Source organism: Thalassophryne amazonica, chromosome 7 (assembly GCF_902500255.1).
Source record: "Thalassophryne amazonica chromosome 7, fThaAma1.1, whole genome shotgun sequence".
Classification (NCBI taxonomy): domain Eukaryota; kingdom Metazoa; phylum Chordata; class Actinopteri; order Batrachoidiformes; family Batrachoididae; genus Thalassophryne; species Thalassophryne amazonica.
Genome location: NC_047109.1, coordinates 97,336,084 through 97,360,167, shown reverse-complemented (window position 1 = coordinate 97,360,167; position 24,084 = coordinate 97,336,084). Strand labels below are relative to the sequence as shown.

Genomic DNA, 24,084 nt, shown 5'->3' with positions numbered 1-24,084 from the left:
GCTGTTCCTGAAATGTGATGCAGCTCAGTCTGCGGTTTGGGTTTTGTAAGTTATTACAGGCGCACAGTCACAAACATGCACGCCGCCACTTTAGGCACCCAAACTTTTTCCAGAACTATCAACAGATGTCTCAAATTGATTCCAGGTGATTTCACTGATTAACTGATTCCATCTGCCCAAAGTGATGCTCATCAGTGAAATCAGCTGGTGTTGTGGGTGGTGGTTGCAAAATGCACCCTCCCAGCCCTTTCTGGAATCAATTTGAGACCTCTGACTATCAGCAGTAAATTAAAGTGTATGAGGATACTGCTGACAACGGAAGAAAAATGCTTTCAGGAAATTCAAAACACGGGTTTCATCAGCTGCCACACACACGAGTGCGTGCACACACAGCGCACTGTCACAACCTCAAAGGCTGTAACTATTTTAGTCTTGTTCCTTAAATTCATTTTGCACACAAAACAGAACAGTACATGAAGCTCATCTGCATTGCAATTTTATTTAAAAGGACTTTTTATTGGGGGGGGGGGGGGGGGTGCACACATTACATAAAGTCATACAGGACAAAAGTCAACTGTTTTTCTTTGAATGAACCAATGGGAAGACGGGAGGGGGTAACTCTAGTAAAATTTTTATCTGTGTTAAAAGTAAATTTTTGCCAAAAGGGAAAAAGATTGGAATTAATTACTTCATTGGTTTGAAGTGTGTGTGTGTGTGTGTGTGTGTGTGTGTGTGTGTGTGTGTGTGTGTGTGTGTGTGTGTGTGTGTGTGTGTGTGTGTGTGTGTGTGTGTGTGTGTGTGTGTGTGTATGGGCTGGGGCCTCAGCCTTTCTTAGATACAACTAGGGGGAAGCTCCAAGAAAAAAGTTTGGGAATCACTGATTCATTTTCTAAAACCCCTTATTCCAGTTCAGGGTCACGGGGGGATAGATTCTGTTCGGGCGTCACAGTGGTTTAGTGGTTAGCACTGTTGCCTCCGAGCAAGAAAGTTCTGGGATTACTTGCAGCCTGGTCCTTTCTGTGCGGAATTTGCATGTGCCCTCAGGGGGCTCTGGCTTCCTCGCCTCTTTCAAAGACATGCAGGTGGTGAAATAGTGACTCTAAATTGAACGTAGGTGTGCACATGCAAGTGTGAAAGCATGTGTCTGTCTGTCTATATGTGGCTCTGCACTAGACTGGTGTCCTATGCAGGGTGAACCTCGCCTCGCGCCCAGTGACTGCTGGGACAGGCTCCAGCTAACCCATCACCATAAAATGGAATAAGTGTCTATCGGAAAATGATTGAATTTCCCACAAAAGTTGAGTATGTTAGACATGTAATGTTAACATTAGCCAATAAATGCTAAGCAGAGACACTCACCAGCACATACACCTCGTAAGTAAGTATAGGGTGACCATATTTTGATTACCGAAAACCAGGACACAGTCTGGCAGTGAGATAGTGGGTACTAATTGGCAGAACCAGAATGATAATACAACTGATGGAATAATCGACAGAACAGCACCTTACTATGCTCCGACCCTCAAGATATTGATAACCAGTCTCAAGATAATGTAATAAAATGTTATCATGCAAAGCACAAAGTTCCCCCGTTGTGTTCAAAGCACAAACTTAAATTAGCACTAATCACCAGAATAGCAGATCGCCATATTGTAAAATTTACCCAGACTAGCAACAGATGGCACTATACAAGCTCCCGTTCTGCCATTCCGTCACTGTTCTGTCAAGAGTTTGGGGCTTCTAATGCCGACCTATAGCTTTATATAGTGGCTAAATACCTTGAATATTTTAATGGTGAGACCTGAAAATCTTATCAATACTTGTTTTGGATGTAATATAAGCAAAAATGACCCATTACACCGATTACCAGTTGTTCCGGTTCCATTCTGCCTATAATGTGCTTCAGCTTCATGGTGGAGTGGAACAAAGAAGCATTTTCATAAAAAGAACATGTGAAATTTCAATTGTTGTTTGCCAGAAGGCACATGGGAGATACAACCCTAGATTTGATCCATTCACTTGTGTGAAAATTCTCCTTTGTCACATTCAAACATGAAGCTGTGACCGGAGGTGCAGCAGACAAAAGTTACACTCTTCCCTCAGTAGACTTTCTTGCACAGTCTGGTTTTGAGAACTGCCTACTCCAGAAAAATTTACTACACAGTATCATACTGCATGTATTTCTTAATGATTGATTGAAGAGGGGAAAAAAGTCCAAGAGGTATTCAGTAACTTGCATAATGTTCACATGTCCCGCATCTGACTTGACTAAAGAAAACTGGAGGCACTATGTATACAAATAGCTGTAATTCCTAAATGGCTGCCATATTTTTGTAGAGAACAAAAAAAAAAAGCTTATCCAAATCTGAGCTAAAAGTCTACACTACAAGCAGATCTTGATAGCATCATTTCACTTCCCTTGTGGTGGTGCACAGAGGCAAAATGGGGGTGGGGGGGGGGTGCAAATACTTATGGTCTGACTAAGTAGGACTTCCCCTCTCTCTCATTCTATATTCTCAGTCTCTGAGTGTTGTTAATCTACTGTGAGGCTATAATTATGTTCTTCCCTTCAGACCTCGCTGCACTACAAAAGTTTTATGTCATGTCAGAAGATAAGTAAAGGTTACTGAATTTTGCACAGATTGCAGTTTCACAAATCTGTCTATAAACTTATACACATTATGCAAACATTTCAAAAGCTTTAAAATGAACAGAAACTGCAATATTTAACTCTACATTATGCAAATAATGTGAAGAAACACACACACACACACACACACCATAATGGACAAATGGGCTCTCTGGTCCATTTTCCTGAGGTGCTTTAGAAGTAAAGCCGACGTCGGTTATGGTTACATACACTAAGTGCTTGAATCCATTATGCTTTAGACCCGGCTGACAACAGTTGCTGTACATGTGATGGATACCAAAGCAGAGGTGTGGTGTTTGAGTGCAAAAAGGAGAAAAGCCCCATTGATGCTTTTTACTACCTGCAATCAGAGTCCAGTGGGTGTAAATCTCTCTCCTGGACTTAAGTGCCAGCACAACACTCCCTCAATTATGTTACTGCTTAATTACACACCAATAAAACGCTTCTCAGGTTTGCAGAAATGGGCCAACCTCTCCGAACTGCAAGGAGGACAGTGAACCTTCTTACGTAAATACTCAAAAATAACCCTGTAAATCTGCAAAGTGCAGCACACACACAGCTGCACAATTAGGGAGCCACTGTGTGATAGTCTTGTAATTTGGACACAAGGTTATAGCTTTTAAGCACAAACACAACTTTCACCAGCCTTATCTTAATAAACACTCCTCTGTGTATAAAACAGTGTTACCCTTCCATCTAAATGTGTCACTTTCAGTTACTCCTGTTTACTCTGTATTAGCGCGATCCATTATGGATCTGCAGTTGGAATGGAAAAAAGATTAAAGGGGAAATGGGCCATACAATGGATACACATCTTCACAGCACTCATGTTCAGTTAACCCGCGGTGTAACAGATCACAATTGATCCGTACGGTCAGCTCCCAACAATTTGGTGTGCATATATCCTGCAGAATAATTTCAAAGTTTAAATAATAGTATGAAAAACAGATTTATTGTCAAGGTCATTTTATTTTTCATAACGATTCCTTAAATCTTGATGCACAGTTGCCATGAAATCAGAGAAATCAGAGTCAAGTGAACAGAGCATGTTAAAAGCAGACAGCCTCTGCTGCCTCGCGTGAGGCAGCCTGGTGCAGGCTCAAAGCACGTTGGGGTCCAAACATGGAAAGAATCACTCTGAAATAACAGGAGGGTGGAGCGTGTGCAGCCATGATAGTGCCATCATGAGCCAAGCATGTGTGGGACCATGTTGGCATGGAGCCCACTGGAAAAAGTTAAGTAAACAGCTTTTCTAGATGTCTGCCAAGTGATTTCTCTACTCAGAAGGACTCAGCACGGCCGATCCGGAGCTGCATGGGGCAGTCGGGTGAGCTGCTGCGAGTTGTCTGACACTTCAGTACCTAACAAGAGGCTGTTCCATTTTACTTTACATTACTTAAATATTTTACACCTTGTTTTCATACAGGACAATTGGCAAATATTCTTTCTCTAACAATGGAAAGCAAAGCTATCCTTTTTTTAAAATCCAAAAATAATCTGATCCATGTACAAAAAAAACCATGATCGTATCTGAACCTTGAGTTTTGTGATCCGTTGCAGCCCTACTGTTCATATTTGTACCACGGTGCATCTTTCTGACCTGATCAAGTAGGATAGTTAATTTAAACCAACACAGAAGTATCATCTTAATAGTTTTCCGTTTTCCTCTTTTGACACCTGCACTTAATCTGCTCCTTCTCCTTCCTCCTCAGCTCAAACCCCATCAAAAACTTCTATTCTGTTTGTTTATTTCTAGGACTAAATTAAGATTAGAAATGCATTTCATCTGGCTCGTCATTCGTAATATCATCCACATGTCCGGATGATAGACTGTGCCAGTGAACCAGAGAGGAATGCTGCTGTGATCAAACACGTTATTTTCTCCACGTTGGCAGTGAACGCTACATGGGAGCCACCATAAAACTGTTGTGCTGTTCTGTGAACACTGCAGGCCAGCGTGCTGTGCTTTTAAATACCCTGATAGTGAAGCCAGCAATTAGCAGAGAAGTGATCTGTGATGTCAGCGGTGCAGATGTCAAACACAGATGTGGGGGGAGCACTCTTCTACATTTTTAACTGGAAAATTGAAGAAATGTTCCTTTGTTCTGTGCACTGGTAACAGTGTAGGATGTGGACAGCAAAAACGAAGTTGTGTGGGCGGGTTTGTCCATCCCATCTAGATTGTGAAGACAATAAATGCTATCTTGTAGCTCATCACATTACAAAGAGCACATAATGAAATTTAAGTGATTATCGGTGGTGAATTTGATATGTTAGAACTTACAGATGATGTAAATTTTTTTTTTTTTTTTAATGTCCCAGGGGCTGATCCTACTTTCAGGCTGTGAAGTTTTGGGCTAAATTTTTAATCATTTGCAAAATAATTCACAGCAATCACTGCATTCACTCCAGGCATAATATATGCTTGAGAATTGTATACATATTTCATTTGATGCAGACACCTACATGCAAATCCACGTTGGTACTGCTGACCTTTGGGGAACTTCTCACTAATGCTTGGGTCCACTAGTCCTAGTACATTTATGGTAGACTATATGTTGCACTAAAGTAGGTTAAGTAATGTTATTAAAGTGTTACAATTAAAAAAAAACATTTAATTATTTGTTGATACCAAAAAGCTCTATTTTGGTCTCATCTGACCACATGACCTTCTTCCATGTGTAGAAGAATTTTTAGGTCCATATTTGAACTGTGATGAACTATCAAGTGTCCTGATCCGAACTGTATGTCCTCTGGTTGAACTAGCAGGTGTTCAACCCAAAAAAAGGGCTCTATTAGTCATTCAGTCTGTCAGGGGCTTTCCAAGGCCTTTTAGGTGCTTTCCCGCAGGCCACGTGCAGGGACCTCAGGCCAGCTGCACGTGTGGCTGAGGCCACGTGCGGAGGGGGCCTCAGGCCAGCTGCACCTGTGGCTGAAGGTCTTTTAAAAAAATCAGTTGTAAATCCTTCATGTTTTAATGGGAGCGTTTGTCACATTGAAATAATGGCCTAACACCTGCTTAGGGTTCACTAGAGGACGCTTCCAATAGAAAACCATGTCTTGGGAATGAAATAAATAAAAAAGTCGAAGGAGGAGCGATGCCCGCGGGTCTCCAATAAATAGACGAGCGCGGTTGTCATATTCAGTCTCTCTAGAGGACTCAGTTTGTCTAAGCTCTGTGTCAAAGGCTTAAATAAACTTAAAAACTCTGTGCATTTTATCTTGCTTAAGGCTGAATTATTCTAAAGTGTTGTGTCATTGTCAGTGTCAAGTGTTGGGGCATTCCGGCAGCCTGGGGCAGTCCAGCTCATCCCTCCAGACCGTAAATAACAGTGATCACGACTAAAAGGTAAGCAGAAACCTTTTATAATTTCTGCATGATCTGGAGGAGTGAGTCGGGATTTCCGCCCAAGTTGACAGGTGATATTTTTAATTGCCTCTTACCCAAAAGAACCTGGACTAAGAAAATTGATAAGAGACTAAAAAAGATAAGATTGAAAATTATCAGGCCTTGTAGATAAAATGCTCAGAAGGTGTGTGTGTTCCCGGGAAAAAGAATGTCTGTGTGAGTGAAAGGAATGTTCATGAACTCTGGTGCGGAAAGAGTGCGTGGAGAACTAACCTGGATGCTTGGGGAATAATTGGTGTTGAAATTCGTTACTAACGTGCCGGCTGATAGCATGCGCTGTAGGGGTTAATTTAGGGGAGTATACTGACAAATAGATACAAGGTAATACAAGGTTATTTAAAGAGTTTAACAGAGACTGAAGTGAAATAAGTGAGAAAAAGAGTTTAACAGAGAATACGTGCAGAGGAAGCACAAGATAAGCGCCTGAGGGGGCGCAGTAGAAATACCGTACATGATAAAGAGATTTAAAAGTGCAAAGTGGCACAGCTGACAGTAAGTAAAAGAGCTCAATAAAGGACGTCATTTTTTAAGAAAAGAGAAAAACTATAAAAAAAGATAAAATGAATGAAGAGTTAGTGCAGAATACATGAGAATTAATGAAGCAGAAAATAGTGCAGTAAGGCACCAGATACACGCTTGTGGGGCGTGGGAGAAGAATAAGTAATTAAGTACACAGTAATATGAGTTTTTTATAAGAAAAGAAAAAGAGAATATTTTCAGTGCAAAGGCACATTAAGCTCACGAGGAGCTCAGTAAGTGAAGAAAAAAAGGTAGAAGAAAGTGCAGAAAGGCACAGGATACGCACGCAAGGCGCGGTAAGGCGTAGAAATAAATGAAATATTGTATGCTCAGAAAGGAGCTTGTGAAAATAATATAGTAAGCACAGGATACGCACGCGAGGCGCGGTAAGGCGTAGAAGTAAATGAAATATTGTACGCTCAAAGAGGGCTTGTAAAAAAGTAATATATGAAGTTGCTGACAGCGCCGGAGAAGCTGTCTAACGTGAAGAAGAGATACATGCTTAAACAGAACACATTGGTGTTAAGTGAATAAAAAGGTTGTTTAAAGCCGCGGAGTGAAAAGTGGCAGAAGTCTAGATAGAGATATATAGAAAGTTGTTTTTAATAATTTTTGTGTATAAAGCTTTTGAAGATTGGTGTGTGGGAGAGTGGAGAGTAATCTGTGTAAAGCTGTGAGAACTTGCAGGCTGGCTGACATACAAGATTAATGTGAAAGAGTACGAGGGGGAGGTATTTAGACCCAACAGGAGGACTTGGGAGGTGCATGACAGGCAGAGAGGAAAGTGTGAAACAGAGACAGTGAAGAAAAAGACAGGAGAAGAGTGCTATGTAAATACAGAGAAGGTAGATATTATTTCAAAGAGAGAAAACTAATAAACAAATATAGCAGAAAAAAGACTAGAAGCAGAAAGTTAAAAAAATTAGAAGGAAAATAGAAAGTCGGGAGCAAAGACATTAGGAAGTGTTAGGGTTGTAAGAGGATTAAATAAATAAAATTGGTTATAAATCAAAAGAGATAAAGCTTAGATTATAGTGAAAAAGCTGACAGACTGATCAATGCTTGGGACAGTCATTGATGGGAGACTTAAGTGATGATGAAATAATACTCCCAGAACATTACTTGACTGACGGAGACATCGAAACCCAGGGAATCAGGACACATTTTTGGCTGGAAAGGACCTATTTTGACAGGGTAGGAGCAGAACATTGGCAGGACGAACAAGAGATCAATCAGAAATTATGGCAGATTACTAAGGTAATCAATCTGAAGCAAAAGAAAGAACAATTCCCTCTAATTAATTGGGAGCTGCTGATAAGACGTCTGTGGCATCAGGGTTTAACCCCGTGGCTGGAGCTGCTTTGTGCTGACCCTAATAAAGAACTTAGCATACCATTAAATCATTTAGTAACACTACCAACCGATCCAGGTGAAGAACTGTTTCCTAGGTTGACTCTGACTGTGGTCCCAAGGAAGGTTCGGTGGGAAACAGGTAAATTTTCATATTTAGTTAAAGAAAAAGAAGACGGGCATAGCAGTTGGAAATTTAATCCTTTTAAGGGTTTAAAATACAAAACAGGTGTTACAGCCAGCAAGTTATTGGTCTGGATCAGGACAGCCCCTGAGGGACTACCAGAACACCATAGAAACACCTCACATAGCGTTTGTCAGGGTTACATGGGTAACTCTCAAGGTCAAGGTCGGGAAAGTACCCCGCTAGACTTAGTACTAAGAAAATATCCAGGAAAACGCATTAAGGCCAACCAATGTATGAAAAAGTGGCACAAAAGGTCACATGGGGGCAGGCAATGGCCTTTGGAGGGATCATTTGATCCCGTGATGTGTGAAGCAGTTGCGGTAGAAATACAGAAAAAAGAAATTAAAGATCAGCAGAAGAACGTAAATAACAACAAAAAACGCACTGAAGAAAAAGAAGTTTTGGCCTTGTTCAAGCAGGAAGCACAGAGGCTACAGCAGAAAAGAGAAAAAATGACAGAGGAAAGATCCAAAGAGACTAAAGCCAGTGCACCGAGCTGGGAATCAGAGCCACCCCCATATAAACGTCATGATATGGGGAAGACAGCTGGACAATTTGTATTAGGAACTCGTGAAGAGGACCAAGGCATGGATGTGGAGGGCAAATTCACACTGACACTAAAAGCTCAAGAGCCACAAGGAGACAGGTCCTCAGTCTGTCAAATGGATCATACAAGGTCTCCAAGTCCGAAAGTAAGTGGTCGCACACCACGACCAGCAGGGGGGGCCACAAATAACAGTGACACGGAGGCAGACGAGGATAAAGAGAGAGACCTGAAGGCTCCGCCTGCACATCGAGGTCCACTGAAAACCGTCCCCTCCCACCATAAGTCAGCCGACTGGACCTTCACAGGCTATAGAGGCTCTGAAGAGTGGCACAAGAGCTTCTGTGACACACTGGATCTGGCCAGAAGAGATAATGAAGAACTAGCTGAGCAACTTCGGCTAGCGAAGGAAAGAATACAAAGACATAGGGACGCCGAGGAAAGAAGAATATTCCAACAATCGACGCCCAATCAAGGAAATCACATTATAGAGTCACCCACCCGAAAAATTTCTGGTGAGATCATCATTGAGAGTGCAAAAGAGGCCCGACTCAGGCAAAGACAACAATGTGTAGGCAAAGACATAGCGGCTTTAGAACAGAATATAACCGACTGGATGGACTGCCTGGAACCAGTCAGTCGCACTCGATCTGGAAGACAGTATGGAGCCCCCACAGAAGAAGAGGAGGACGAAGACCTCATATGCCCATTGGTGGTTAGAAATGGTCATCATGTGTATACCCCATGGAGCTGGACAGACATGGTGGGGCTGGCCAACAGGCTGCCAGACATCACCCAAGGAGCTGGGAGATGGATAACTGCCTTAGAAGAAGGCACTGCAGGGGTAACCTTGTCTTTAGGTGACATAAAAGCCTTGCTAATGCATGTCATGGGAAAACATGACACTGAAGAATTAGCAGGAAAGGTTGGACTAACACAGATGATGGGCACAAATCAACATGATGAAGTCCCCTTTAATCGCTATAGAAACTCCATGTGGGAAGGACTGAGAAGAAAGTACCCTGAGGTCTTGGATCCCTCTAAATTGGATGATGAGGAGTGGACACCTGAAGAGTGCCCAAAGAAGTTCCTGCACCGATTCCAGAAAAGATGGGCGGAGGAAACAGGAAATGCATGGAACCATTCTCCAGCAACAGAAATCCTGTTTAAAATAACTGTAAAAAAGGCTCTACCAGATGAGGTTCAGAAAGCCCTAGATGGAGTCGTGGGACTATCAAAAATGAATTGGGCTTTATACTCTGAGCATATTTGTCACCATCTTGAAATCTACAAGAAAGAAAAACAAAAAGAAGAAGATGCAGCAAAATCCCTGACGAAAAAATTGGTGCAGATGCAGTTGGGAGAGCTAACCAAAGTCAAGAAAGAAAAAACAAAGACCCAGGCACCAATGATGACCCCTGTTCCTTCTGAGTCGGCAAGCACAGGCCCTACGGCAAACACTGCTGCCACCATACAGGCACCTGTGGTAACAGCCACACAGAGCCCCCAAGGAGCAGCAGGGAGCACTGCTGCAGGAGAAGTCTCGGCACCAGTGGAGCATCACTATCACTACCATAGCACTGGCACACCCGGAAATGGACCCACCTACAGTCATGGGTGGAGAGGAGAGTCACGGAACTTTCAAGGTCAAAGAGGAGGGTGGCGAAGAGGATCTCGCCAACCTTCATTTGGAAGCAGATTCCAAAACTCAGCTCCCAGGAACAGTCAAGCGGGACCGCCTATGGGACCAACACCCCCAGCTGTTGGAGCTGTGGACAACCTGGACATCGAATGAGAAATTGTCCGGCCCGACCTTGGGTTGGACCCTCTGCCTATTGGCAATAGGGAGGCCTAGAGAAGACAGAGGGAGAAACGGTGGCATTGGCTATTTCGATGATACCTAAGGAAGAGCCAACCGTCACCGTTAATATACAAAACAGAGATTTCCCTTTCATGGTGGATACAGGGGCAACATACTCCTGCATAGGGAAAATGGGCGCTCATCTCCCCCTCTCTGGGTCTGTAATTAAGACCATCGGCTTCTCTGGGAAAACTCAAATAATACCTTTTACACGCCCACTTCCTGTAACGATTGCAGGAAAAACAATTGAAGCACCCTTGTTATACTCACAAAATACACCTGTGAATTTGCTGGGAAGAGACATTTTATGTAAGCTACAAACCCAGATAGTGTGTACCCATCAAGGACTGCAAATACACTTTCCTGACGAAGCACTCGCCAACATTATGGTGCTTATGGACATGGAAAACAAGGTCCGACCTGTGCAACCCATGGTATACTGGCTGAAGTTACAACCAGAAAATTCAAATCTTCAACTGGAATGGGAAAAATGGAAGCCCTGGGCAGAACAACACTATGAAGCAGTATGTACACCTAGTTTACCTTTACATGTCACCCTGATGTTCGATGCCAAACAAGAACAAACTGACTATGCATGCTGCTGGGATGCATTGATGAATCAACGGCTGTTTCACATAACCACCACAGAAATTTATTTAGGCCCCCAAGGGGCCGCAGCTTCTGTCAAGCTAACTTCAGCTGAACAACAATGGTATCAAGTGCCGAATGCCACACCTCATGTGACCCTTTTAGTCTCAGAAAAGTACGAATCCCATGACCTAGGTCCAATGGTAAAGACAGCCTCAGAAGTTGAAGAATGGCAAAACATGGAAAGTCCACAAGTACATCTGTCAAAAGACCAGCAGTTTGTACAAATTAATTTAAAAGTAAATGATGAGGCTATAGCTCAAAAGTGGAGCTCAATCCTAGACCAGAGGGACAGATGGTGTTATCGGCCCAACAAGAGAAATTGTTAGAGCAAATACCACCAGTGGTGTGGTCCAAAAGCAAAACGGATGTAGGACTAGTAAAAACAGCCTTACCAGTAAAAATAAAAGTAAAACCGGGAGCAAAACTGCCTCACCAAAGGCAGTATCCATTAAAACCTCAGGCTATTGAAGGCATAAAACCAGTAATTAAGGGACTAATGGCAGCTGGAGTTCTAATAAAAACTGCAAGCCCATGCAATACTCCTATCTATCCTATCCCTAAAAACAATACCAAAGAGTATCAGCTGGTACATGATCTGCGTCCTATCAATGCAATAATAGAAATGGATGCACCTATAGTACCTGATCCGCATACTATACTATCAAGCATCCCTGCTGGAGCAAAATGGTACACAGTAATCGATCTGTGTTCAGCCTATTTCAGTGTGCCTGTGCACCCAGACTCACAACATTTGTTTGCATTCACATTTCTGGGACAACAGCTAACGTATACACGGCTACCTCAGGGACTGAACCTGTCCCCAGCCATCTTTAACAAAGTCCTGGCTGAAGATTTACAACACCTTGACATACCCAGTACATTGGTGCAATATATGGATGATCTCCTTATTGCATCAGAGACTCAAGAACAGTGTGAAAAAGATTCATTAATTGTATTGCATGCATTGGCAGATGGAGGCCATAAAGTAAGTAAGGACAAATTGCAGTTCTGCAAACAACAAGTAGAATACTTGGGAAGACAGTTGTGTGGGACCACGCGATGTATAGCCCCAAGCCAAGTGGAGGCTATAATCAAGGCTCCCAATCCCCAAACAGTGGGACAGATGCTTTCATTCCTTGGGATGGCAGGGTACAGTCGGCCGTGGATTTGTGATTATGCTATAAAAACTGCACCTTTGCGTGCCATGATTAGAGCAGTGGGGCAAACAAGCAATGCAGCTCTCCTCGTCTGGACAGATCAGGCAACGGGAGCTTTTGAGGCCCTAAAAACAGACATGCAATCTGCTCCCGCGTTAGGTAACCCAGATTATGGGAAACCTTTCCATTTGTATGTTACTGAAAAAGCTGGTTATGCTTGTGCTGTACTAATGCAGGAAACAAATGAAGGAAAACAACCATTGGCCTATTATAGTACAAAGCTTGACAACATTGAAACAGGATTGCCACCATGCTATCAGGGTCTAGCAGCAGCTGCCTTTGCATTTCAAAAAGCATCATCCATAATCATGGGACATGCAGTAACGTTGTACACGTCGCATCAGTTACATGCCCTGCTAACCAGTCAACGTTTTGTCTTAACACAAGCTAGACGCACTGGATATGAAGTTGTGTTGTCCGCTCCAGAAATAACAATACAACGTTGTCACACGGTGAATCCCGCCACCAAATTGACCACACCGTTAGATGGTACTCCACATAACTGTGTGGCAGAGACAGGGAAATTTTTGAGAGCCAGAGAACATTTGTATAATCACGCCATAGATGCAGATCTAACCCTGTTCGTGGATGGCTCATGCTTTCGGGATGCCGCGGGATTGCATGCGGGTATGGGGATAGTTAAACTAAACACGGATGGCGAGACCTTTGAATTACTGGAGTCCCAAGGAATTGATCAGCCTTGTTCAGCCCAACTGGCAGAGATCAAAGCCTTAACTATGGCTTGCCAGATAGCTAAAGATCAACGTGTTAATATCTACACAGACTCAGCCTACGCTTATGGCGTATGTCATGTACATGCAAACATTTGGAAACAAAGGGGATTCCTGAGAGCAGATGGCACCCCTGTCACTCATGGAGAAGCGATTTCCCGACTGTTACAAGCTCTCCAATTACCGTCTGAGGTAGCCATCATTAAATGTGCAGGTCATCAAAAGAATAATAACATCATAGCTCAAGGTAACAACTTAGCAGATGACGCAGCTCGCAAAGGAGCACAAGGAGAAAATATGTTTCCCCTGCTAACCATCCAAGATTGTGCCCCACTGGTTTCACTTGACGCACTGATAGTGGCTCAAAGTAGGGCCAGTGGAGAAGAAAAACGAATGTGGGTTAAACGAGGCGCTATTGAGACACGCAGTCAGGGGCCAGTGGACAAGCTGTGGCGCAGTAGTCATGGACATTTTGTGTTACCCACCAATTTATTACGACATGCAATCATTTGGACCCACGGACCCGATCATTGTTCGCGAGTCCAAATTATGAACAAACTAAAAGCTGTCTGGTGGTCACCATATATGGCAGCAACAGTGGACCATTTGTTGAATGAGTGTGAGGTATGTGCACAGTACAATGTCCGGAAATCATTCACAGCCCCTTTAGCCCACATTCCGGTCCCTGATGGGCCATTCAGACATCTTATGATGGATTTCATAGACATGGGAGCTGAAAACCGAGTTAAACGAATGAGATATGTTTTGGTAGTGATATGCAGATTCAGCCGATGGATTGAGGCAGTAGCCTCTGCAAATCAAGACCATAAAACGGTAGCCAAATTCTTGTGCCGAGACGTCTTTCCAAGATTTGGCATTCCAGATACTATCTCATCTGACAATGGTAGGGCTTTTGTAGCCAAGGTTACACAAGAAACATTCAAACAATTGGGTATCAAACAGAAGTTTGGGTGTGTTTATCACCCTCAATCAAATGGGGCAGTGGAACGGGCTAATGGCATTTTAAAGAACAAACTAGCAAAAATCATAGCAGACAGCAATGGCAAACTAACCTGGCTGGATGCGTTGCCGCTTGCTTTATTGTCAATGCGCTCACAAACTAACCGACTAACCCATTTGACACCATTTGAAGCTCTTACAGGTCGGCCGATGTCTATTCCATACCTGAGAGGACCCTACGAAGGACCATCGCTGGAGCAGCTACAAGACGAATGGCATAATTATCTGAGACAGTTAACCCAAATACACAAAACTATCTTTTTGCAGGTCAAAGGTGCTACAGAAGACAGAGAAGCAGAGATTCCACTTGAAAATCAGAGCATCCAGCCTGGTGATCTGGTTTACGTCAAGGTGTTCAAAAAGAAGTGGGACAGGCCCCGCCGAGAAGGTCCTTTCAAAGTTATTCTTGCCTCACGTACAGCAGTCAAAGTAGACGGTAAGGACACTTGGTTTCATTTAAACCACTGCTGTAGGGTTGGTGGCCCAGCGCCCCTGCGGCCTCGGCAAGCTCGTCTTGGCAGAGCCGCCGGGCCAAGGGGGGGAGCAGGAGAAGCCAGAGACCCTACAGCAGCACCGAGGGACGGCCACGCCTCCCTGCAGCCAGAAGAAGCACCGAGGGAAGGCCACGCCTCCCTGCAGCCAGGCGAACACTGGCCAAGGCGCTCACAGAGACTGATTGAACAAAGACGACGCACAGCTTCAGAGAGTAGTGGATCCCTGCCAGATAGAGCAGCAACAGACTCAGATGCAGACTCAGAAACAACTGGAGACGCAGGCCAACAGACAGACAGAAATACAGACCGACAGATAGACAGGCCACAGGAGACATCAGACTCGGACAGCAACTCAGTAGATTTACCGACAGAAGAACCGCAGGAAGTACAACCCAGACAAAGCACAGATACACCACACATCCCTAGTGACAGCTCATCTAGTGACGGCTCACTTAGTAGCACATCTAGTAGCACATCTCAACAGTCATCAGAGCAATGATTAAGGAATTATTCAAGGGATTGACAATACTACTGGTGGTCAGTATGGGAGAAAATAGACATCCAAAACATACAACGGACTGTGCCGTGGCCATGGCCGCAATAGCAGCTAAACAAGGCATTCTAAACACAGGAAAAACATATAATTTGGTATACATTAAATCAAAAGCCTACAAGAACATAGGAATACAGGGAAAGCTGGGGGATTACATATTAGGCGAAGCCATTAGCATCAAATGTGAAGAGGAGGGAACACTCAACATAGAGGTAATTTGTGATAAAAGAGGATGCAGGGAAACCAAGCAAGACGTAACTGTTACAGTACATGAAGCCACAAAATGGGTAAAAATCAAACCAAGGAAAAAGAGGACAATTAGAAGCCTAGAAACAAGCAGTCACTTAGGGAGATGGGATCCCAGTACAGACCTAGCCCGCACACAAGGGTTGAAGACCAATTTATTTTACCAATGGTTGAAATTTTCGGCTAGGCAGATCAGTGAAAAGCCTTGCATAGCCTGTCACCGGAAAGGTGTGATACCTCAGGCTAAACCCCTACCTGATATCAACAACTGTTATAGGAGTCCCCAACATAACTCAGACCAAGCAGAATGCTATACACAATGTGTTATGAAAATGGCAGTAGGTGATGAAAAATATGCTGCCGACAGTAAACTTTGTCCAGTGCCCCTAAGTACAGAAGGAACCGTTCCACCTATGATTAAAATAGAGAAAGGGATGATACACCCATTCTGTATAGCTAAAGGCTTAGTAGCACAATACATAAGCGATTGGCAGGTAGGGACGACCCAGCCAAAACACCACATACAGTGTATGCAAAAGCAGCAAGAATACAAACCGGCCAAAACAGCATGGAACATTACCGTCTGTCACACCCTGCCAGCAGCAGGCATACAGTGTGAACAAATAGTACCGGACACAGGGGGGTCTGTAATTGGACTGAATCTCACCCATGCTTCATGGGTATCTACTCCAAATTTAGCTAAGGGAACGGTACCCTTAGCTGACATCTTTTGGATATGCGGACAAAGAAGGAAACTCCTGTCATCGCTGTCCCCTAATTGGAAGGGCCTTTGTGCTCCTGTGATGCTCACAGGAGCTATAACAGTAATTGAAATGCCAAATTCAATACAACCCATGCCACAGAAACTTCGTAAGAAAAGAGGAATAATGACGTTTAAAACAGACTACAACATCACAGTAAGAAACGGGATACCAGAAGGGATACCCCGACAGTTAGAAGCCATAGACAGTAGCAGAGTTAAAGCAGATGAAGATGCGGATAAATGGGGATGGGCATTGGCTCTGTTCGGGGTTACTCCAAAAATCCGTTCTAGGTTCCAGGAGGTGCAGTGGATTAATTACTTGTGGTATAATCAACAAAGATATTTGAATTGGACATTGGCAGCTGTAGGAGCCTTAACCGAACAACTGCACGCCACCTCGCTAATGACAATGCAAAATAGATTAGCTATCGAGATGATGATGGCTGATGAACAAGGAGTTTGTATTATGATCAAAGCCACCGAATGTTGCACAGCTATTCCCATGCGTACAGGGGAAGACGGAAATTTGACAGAGCTCTTAATCACACTTGAAGAGATGCAACAGGAACTGTTAAGTAACTCCATAGGAGGGAGAAATGAAACTGACGATTCTGGATACATTGTAGGGAATGGAATGAATATTGGCCCACTATTTTCACTGTTTGGGACTCTAAGGAGAGGGTGGATATCATGGAAAGACTGGTTATACCAGATAGGTGTAATCTTGGCACTAACAGGGGTGGCGGTCTTGCTGGTAATATGTTGTGGTATTCCCTTGATAAAATTTCTGGTCAATAAATTGATTTCATCCACAGTAGGACAGCTCCCACTGTTAGCCATCCGAGCTCTGGAAGAAAGCACAAACGAAACAGACAGAGAACCAGAATATATGGAAATGGATGAAATACCAATTATCCTCCCCGACAGCCCCCAGCTCCCTAATATTGTGGCGTATACCCCAGATAGGGAGGACTGGGATGGACCGTGCTTGGTGATATTGTAGACGAGGAAGAAGACATGCACGCACATTTACATTCACACACATGCACCCACAAAAATGAGGGATAGGATAGACAATATCTGAAAGAATGACATGGAGCTGTAATAATGAACGTATATGTATATTACTAGGACACAGGAGTATGGCTGAGAGACCAGACTCCCCTGATCAGGGACCTATGCCTGATCTGCCTCTATCAAGTCTGATTGGACTCTCAGAACTGTTTGGAGAAGAGGATATACAGGAGGGATGGTCGAGACATGATTGGTCGCCACAGCCGCCATCCATCCAGCAGCTAAACCAGTTGGCAACAGAAGGATCTTCATCGTTCCAGCACCTGGCGATGACGGCTTCACAGAATCTGCCTGCAGCAAGAGTCGGCCCGAGGACTCCACCATCACCTGAAGGACCCTTTGGACTCAGGAACACACCCCTTCCGCAGATGCCATGGAGACAGTCACATGTGCCAGTGGCAACGATACCCTCCAGGGGAGGCAGCCAAGGTCGGCCATATGCAGCAACCGCCCGAGTGCATCCTAGACCCAATTCACTGCTAGGACCTGTCCCCAGCTTTCCACCCCCAAGGCAGGAGAGATATTCTGATCAGCCCAGTACCTCTGGAGGAGGATCAGCAGGGGTAGACCTTAGCCGAACTCACCCACCAGGACAGAGGGGAGCTTTGTACAGGCTGCTAAATGCCCAGAGTGTCCCACCCACTTGCCTGTGCGACATCAACAATACTCCCCCCACACACGAAATGCCTTCCCCCTTGTACTTCCTGTCCCCTGGACTGCACAACCTTAATCTGGTCATGGTCACCCCACAGGACATGGCAATCTTGGTTCGAGAGCTTCGTCTTCCACAAGAGTCTGTTCCAAAAACCTTGGAGCAGCTCCTGCCCCTCACAAATCACATTCCCCATGAGCTATTTGAGGAAATCATGCCACAACTAAGTCAGACAGCTGCATACCTGTTCAGGATACACCGTGACAATGCCAACATCTCTTGTGCTCAGGAGGGCCTCCATACTCAACTGTGTGGTCTTCAGTCTAGTATGGACATGCTAGCCAGCATGATGGAGCATATGGAAAGGGAACAGCTAGGGCTGGCCACCACCACCCTGAATGTGGGCAAGAATTCTCTGGGGGCCCTGTACAACCTGGCCAAGCAGCACAAGGAGCTGGAAAGATCCATCAGAGAACTGCACGACTGTCTGAAAGCCAGAATTCCTGATCCTCCCCCCACTACCCCTGAAAGGCCAACCTCCCCATGTTCCCCAACTTCTCCCAAAACTTCAGATGCTGAGTAAATGCTGAGGAGCGCGGACTGACGTAATGGCACTGAACACGGACTATGATCTTGGTTCTTGAGTTTGAATTGCGGACTGGTTTCAGAAATCTGAGTGTAAATAAAAACAACGAAGGATATATGTTAGTAACGAAGGTTGGGTAAATGTCTGTCCTTACCATCATCTGCGTAACACAGATAAAGCTAAATGCATACACATAGATATCACATTGCAAAGTTATAAAAAGGGGACCCTTACACAGCGTGTTTGTAGATTTAGTAGTAAAGATGCACCATAGGGACCCCTTTTTCTTAAATTATAGCATGCCTCAAGAGACATGCATCGCCTAAGTTTGGCGTCTGGCCAAAAAGGGCATTAGAAAACAAGCTGAAAAAGAAGAAAAACAAAGTGGAAAATGTTGAGAAATGGCCTATAATGAAAACCATTATATGATTGACTAAGGCAAATGACTTAAGGACGGACATGAAGGGAAACCATTTATTGTGTTTTATCATTTAATTAGACATAGCTGCGCTAACCTTAGAATAGTTTCTTGATTGGTCGACTAAATAGTGGTAACGTAGGCGTTATTTGATGCATTTAAGTAATACATGTGTGACTCTTTAACAAAATAATATGTAGAACCAAGTATAATGGGTTGGAGCCTCTGGTCGAGTGAGACAATAGATGCCAGAAGATGATTGGTTGCACTGATGTCAATGTAAAGCCTTTACTTTGCCATGATTAAGAGGTTGCTGTAACTTGTTTTAGGTGGCCATTTTAAGTGCCTTAAATTATACCAAAACTCAATGTTTGAATGTCACCTTGTGTTGATATAATCCGGCTAATTGCTCACCTTGTGCCTTAGTATGTAGGTTCACCTGCACTGCAATATATTTACCGTGTGAAGTATCACTGATATTCATATCCGCACCAGAGTTATCAGTAAGTCGAGTGATGTGTTTTTCTTTTTTATTGCAATGCACAAATGAGGATGTCTTGTCAGTAAACAACCCAAGAGTATAGTTGATGTAATGGGACTCTTTCGAGTCCCAGAGGAGGGACTGTAGAAGAATTTTTAGGTCCATATTTGAACTGTGATGAACTATCAAGTGTCCTGATCCGAACTGTATGTCCTCTGGTTGAACTAGCAGGTGTTCAACCCAAAAAAAGGGCTCTATTAGTCATTCAGTCTGTCAGGGGCTTTCCAAGGCCTTTTAGGTGCTTTCCCGCAGGCCACATGCAGGGGCCTCAGGCCAGCTGCACGTGTGGCTGAGGCCACGTGTGGAGGGGGCCTCAGGCCAGCTGCACCTGTGGCTGAAGGTCTTTTAAAAAAATCAGTTGTAAATCCTTCATGTTTTAATGGGAGCGTTTGTCACATTGAAATAATGGCCTAACACCTGCTTAGGGTTCACTAGAGGACGCTTCCAATAGAAAACCATGTCTTGGGAATGAAATAAATAAAAAAGTCGAAGGAGGAGCGATGCCCGCGGGTCTCCAATAAATAGACGAGCGCGGTTGTCATATTCAGTCTCTCTAGAGGACTCAGTTTGTCTAAGCTCTGTGTCAAAGGCTTAAATAAACTTAAAAACTCTGTGCATTTTATCTTGCTTAAGGCTGAATTATTCTAAAATGTTGTGTCATTTTCTAGCATATCACTTGCAATTAGTTTGTGTTATCTAAAAGACGACATCCTGAGAAGACTAAAGACGAGCCGCGACACATGCCTCCTCTGGATCATTCAGATGGTCACTGGTGAACTTCAAATGGGCCTGGACGTGCTGGCTTGAGCAAGGGCACCTTGCATGCCCTGCAGGATTTTAAACCATGGCAGTGTAGTGTATTACTCTAATCTTTGCGACTGTGGTCCTCCAGGTCCTCCTGTGTAGTTCTGGGCTTTCTCAGAATCATCCTTTCCCCAAAAGGCGAGATCCTGCATGGACCCCCAGACTGAGAAAGATTGACAGACATCTTGTACTTCTTCTATTTTCTAATAATTAAGCCAACAGTTGTTGCCTTCTCACCAAGCTGCTTGCCTATTGTCTTGTAGCCCATCCCATCCTTGTGCAGGTCTATAATTTTGTCCCCGTTGTCCTTAGACAGCTCTTTGGTCTTGGCCATGGTGGACAGGTTGGAGTATGATTGATTGAGTGTGTGGACAGGTGTATTTTATACAGGTAACGAGTTCAAACAGGTGCAATTAATACAGGTAAAGAGTGCAGAATAGGAGGGATTCTTAAAGAAAAACTAACAGGCTTGTGAGAGCCAGAATTCTTGCTGGTTGGTAGGTGATCAAATACTTATTTCATCCAATAAAATGCAAATTAAAAATTTAAAAATCATACAATGTGATTTAATGATTTTATTTATTTATTTATTTTAGATTGTCTCTCACAGTTGAAGTGTACCGGGTTCAAATCCCACCCCTGCCACATTTCTCCATGTAATGTGGAGTTGCGTCAGGAAGGGCATCCGGCGTAAAACCTGTGCTAATTCAACATGCAGATCCACCTTGGATTTGCTGTGGTGACCCCGAGTGCAAACGAGGGAGCAGCCGAAGGGACAGTTGAAGTGTACCTACGATAGAAATTACAGACCTCTCCATTCTTTGTAGGGGGAAAAATATGCAAAATCGACAGTGGATCAAATACTTATTAGCCTCACTGTACTTGAAAGTATTACATTTATTTGTTAACTTGAAAATCAGTTTGGGGTTATAATACACACCACCAAATAATATAAAGAGCTTAGGCCCAGTGGACCCTCTGCGACCTTTGAGACAAAAACAAACAAAAAAAATCCAAGTGTTCACAATGAAGGAGGCTGTGCTATCAGCTATCTGTGTCACATTAAATCTTTTTTCCAGGTTAGTCCATTGAGATCGAGACCTCTTTTGCCAGGGAGACCTGGACAATAATAAAGTTTCCAGTTCACCTAACCTGCATGTCTTTAAATGTGGGAAGAAACCTGAGCACCTGGAGGAAACCCATGCAAACATGGGGAGAACATGCAAACTCTACACTGAAAGGCCACAGGTGGGAATGCACCGTTCTGCCCGTAATGCAGTTTCATGTCATCAAAACTCAAAATTCTTGTGGATACTGCAAGTACATTCCTTTCAAGTAATTATTATTACCTGGAAAGGCAGCTGAGGAAGATGAACGCTAGTTACCTTCTAGCTGCTACAGGGTATGCAAGCAAGCTAGCCAGCATGTTGCTTTTTATTATGTATTCTGTATTCTATTAATATGCCCATGGGGTGACATTAGGCAGCTACCCAGTTAGATATTTGTGTGATCTTTCTACAGTGACTACACAGTAGCTGCATCTTAGCCAACTTATTCACACAAAAAATGTCTACGTATGTTCTCTGTATAACTTCATGTGGTCATAGCGTACAGTAACCATTCTAAACTCAAGATGATTTTGACATATATTTTTAATAATATTTTCACCCAACAGCTCAGATTGTTTACTGGATTAATGGTTGATTAGTTGTCTATTTCACATTCATTTCTCACTCTGCGCTATAAATATGCACCTACTCCACAGCATGTTGTGGTCACAGTCAGTGTTGTGAAATTCTGCATTCCCAGAATTCCTTGCAGCCTCATTGCCAGCCTATCTACCATTGCCCTACTTTACTTTGTCTTAACCTTAGTTGTCCCACAATGATCAGCTTCTTCTCAGGCTGGAGCTTCTGCCTCCATTCTTTACACTTCATGTTACAGTAGTTACAGTAGTAACCAGCCACCCTCAACAATTTAACAATAACTGAACAATTTATACCTTAACTCCCCCAAATAGTTTCAATGATAAGGACCAATTGGTGGCCATTTTGGATCTTAAACTCGTAATGAATTTACTTCAGGCAAATATGAGTTTGCTGTGACCTGCAATGGTCTTCCCATTGAATATCTGTGATATTTAAGTTGTTCAGATGTTGTTTGAAGGTGTTTTAGTGAAAAACCCTATGTGGGTGGCCATCTTGGACGCCATCTTGGATAACTGGCTTGAGGCCAGTTTTTAGTTTTGGGAACATCCTGATTCTGTTTTGGGGTCATCTAAGGAACCTAAAAAAGTTGGTTTGGTTTAGTCCTGGGGGGATGCAAAGGTACTGGTCGTGACTCCCCTAGTAAACAACCTTGATGTTTGGAGCCAAGATGGTGCACGACGTGAGCAATATGCTTGAATAAGAACAAATGAATGTATAAAACTTTTTATATCTTTATTTATTAAAAGAACAGTTAGCTCTGTGGGATAAGGAGTTTCCCTACCAACATGTAAATGTACATTGGGTTTGATTCCCTGTCATGCTACCTGTCTGTGCACTTGGATAAAACACTTTATCTGCACTGTTCCTGTTCATCCAGATGTAAATGGTGTAAATGGGTACCAGCCGTAGCTGGAGAAGTAACCCTTGTCAGACTGGTGTCCCATACAGAGGGAGTCGTAGAGTCTCATCCCCTTCACACTAAACAGATGTGTCATGTAATCAACCTCTTCGGGGGTATCCAAAGATCCCAGGGGAAGGGGAGTCGTTGTCAAAATTAGAAGTGCACATGTTAAGTCACAATAACACACTTTCTGAACAATCAAAACTAATTACTTTTTTTTGATAACCCAAATACAAAAGGAGGAAAATATAATCAGAAAAAAAATACCTGGAGGGGGTGTTCTGCTTTTATTAAATACAGTATGTGGTAGCGGCTCTAAAAGAAAATGGTTGGGAACCGCTGATCTAGCGGATGCTACATAGAGTACATACTCAAACAAGGAGTATTTGAATTTGATTCAGATTTTGATTCACTGGCAACAGTGGGAAGGTTTTTGATTATAGAATGAAACTTCAAGCAGACCAGACTCAGAGAGGTGACCAACTGGTTTCGGTATACTACCAATGACAATGACAAGCACAACAAACAATCATCAAACATGCAAGACGGATATGATGGATCACTCAGTGTCAGGATCCTCACCCAAAGTCAGTGGTACATCTAGACCTACAGTATTTGACTGTGGTGACTCTCAGCGGGCAGTGATGTATGCAGGGGTCACTAGCTTACTTGATTAAAAATAAAACATACGAGGGCTGTCCATAAAGTATAGGTCCTTTTTATTTTTGTCAAAAACTATATGGATTTCATTCATATGTTTTTACGTCAGTCATGCTTGAACCCTCGTGCGCATGCGTGAGTTTTTCCATGCCTGTCGGTGACGTCATTCGCCTGTGAGCACTCCTTGTGGGAGGAGTCGTCCAGCCCCTCGTCGGAATTCCTTTGTCTGAGAAGTTGCTGAGAGACTGGCGCTTTGTTTGATCAAATTTTTTTCTAAACCTGTGAGACACATCGAAGTGGACACGGTTCGAAAAATTAAGCTGGTTTTCAGTGAAAAGTTTAACGGCTGATGAGAGATTTTGAGGTGATACTGTCGCTTTAAGGACTTCCCACGGTGCGAGACGTCGCTCAGCGCTCTCAGGCGGCGTCATCAGCCTGTTTCAAGCTGAAAACCTCAACATTTCAGGCTCTATTGATCCAGGACGTCGTGAGAGAACAGAGAAGTTTCAGAAGAAGTCGGTTTCAGCATTTTATCCAGATATTC

The 24,084-nt window shown here is 43.5% G+C and overlaps 1 protein-coding gene and 1 long non-coding RNA gene across 2 annotated transcripts in view; both read right to left on the bottom strand.

Moving 5' to 3' along the window:
- Positions 1 to 24,084, bottom strand: part of deptor (DEP domain containing MTOR-interacting protein) — an 86,012-nt gene that overhangs the window by 3,888 nt on the left and 58,040 nt on the right. The window lies entirely within an intron of this gene.
- LOC117514638 lies at positions 4,947 to 21,332 on the bottom strand. The gene is made up of 2 exons (XR_004561916.1): positions 21,275 to 21,332; positions 4,947 to 5,153 (listed from the first exon to the last, which is right to left on the bottom strand). It is a non-coding gene; the product is annotated as an uncharacterized LOC117514638 (long non-coding RNA).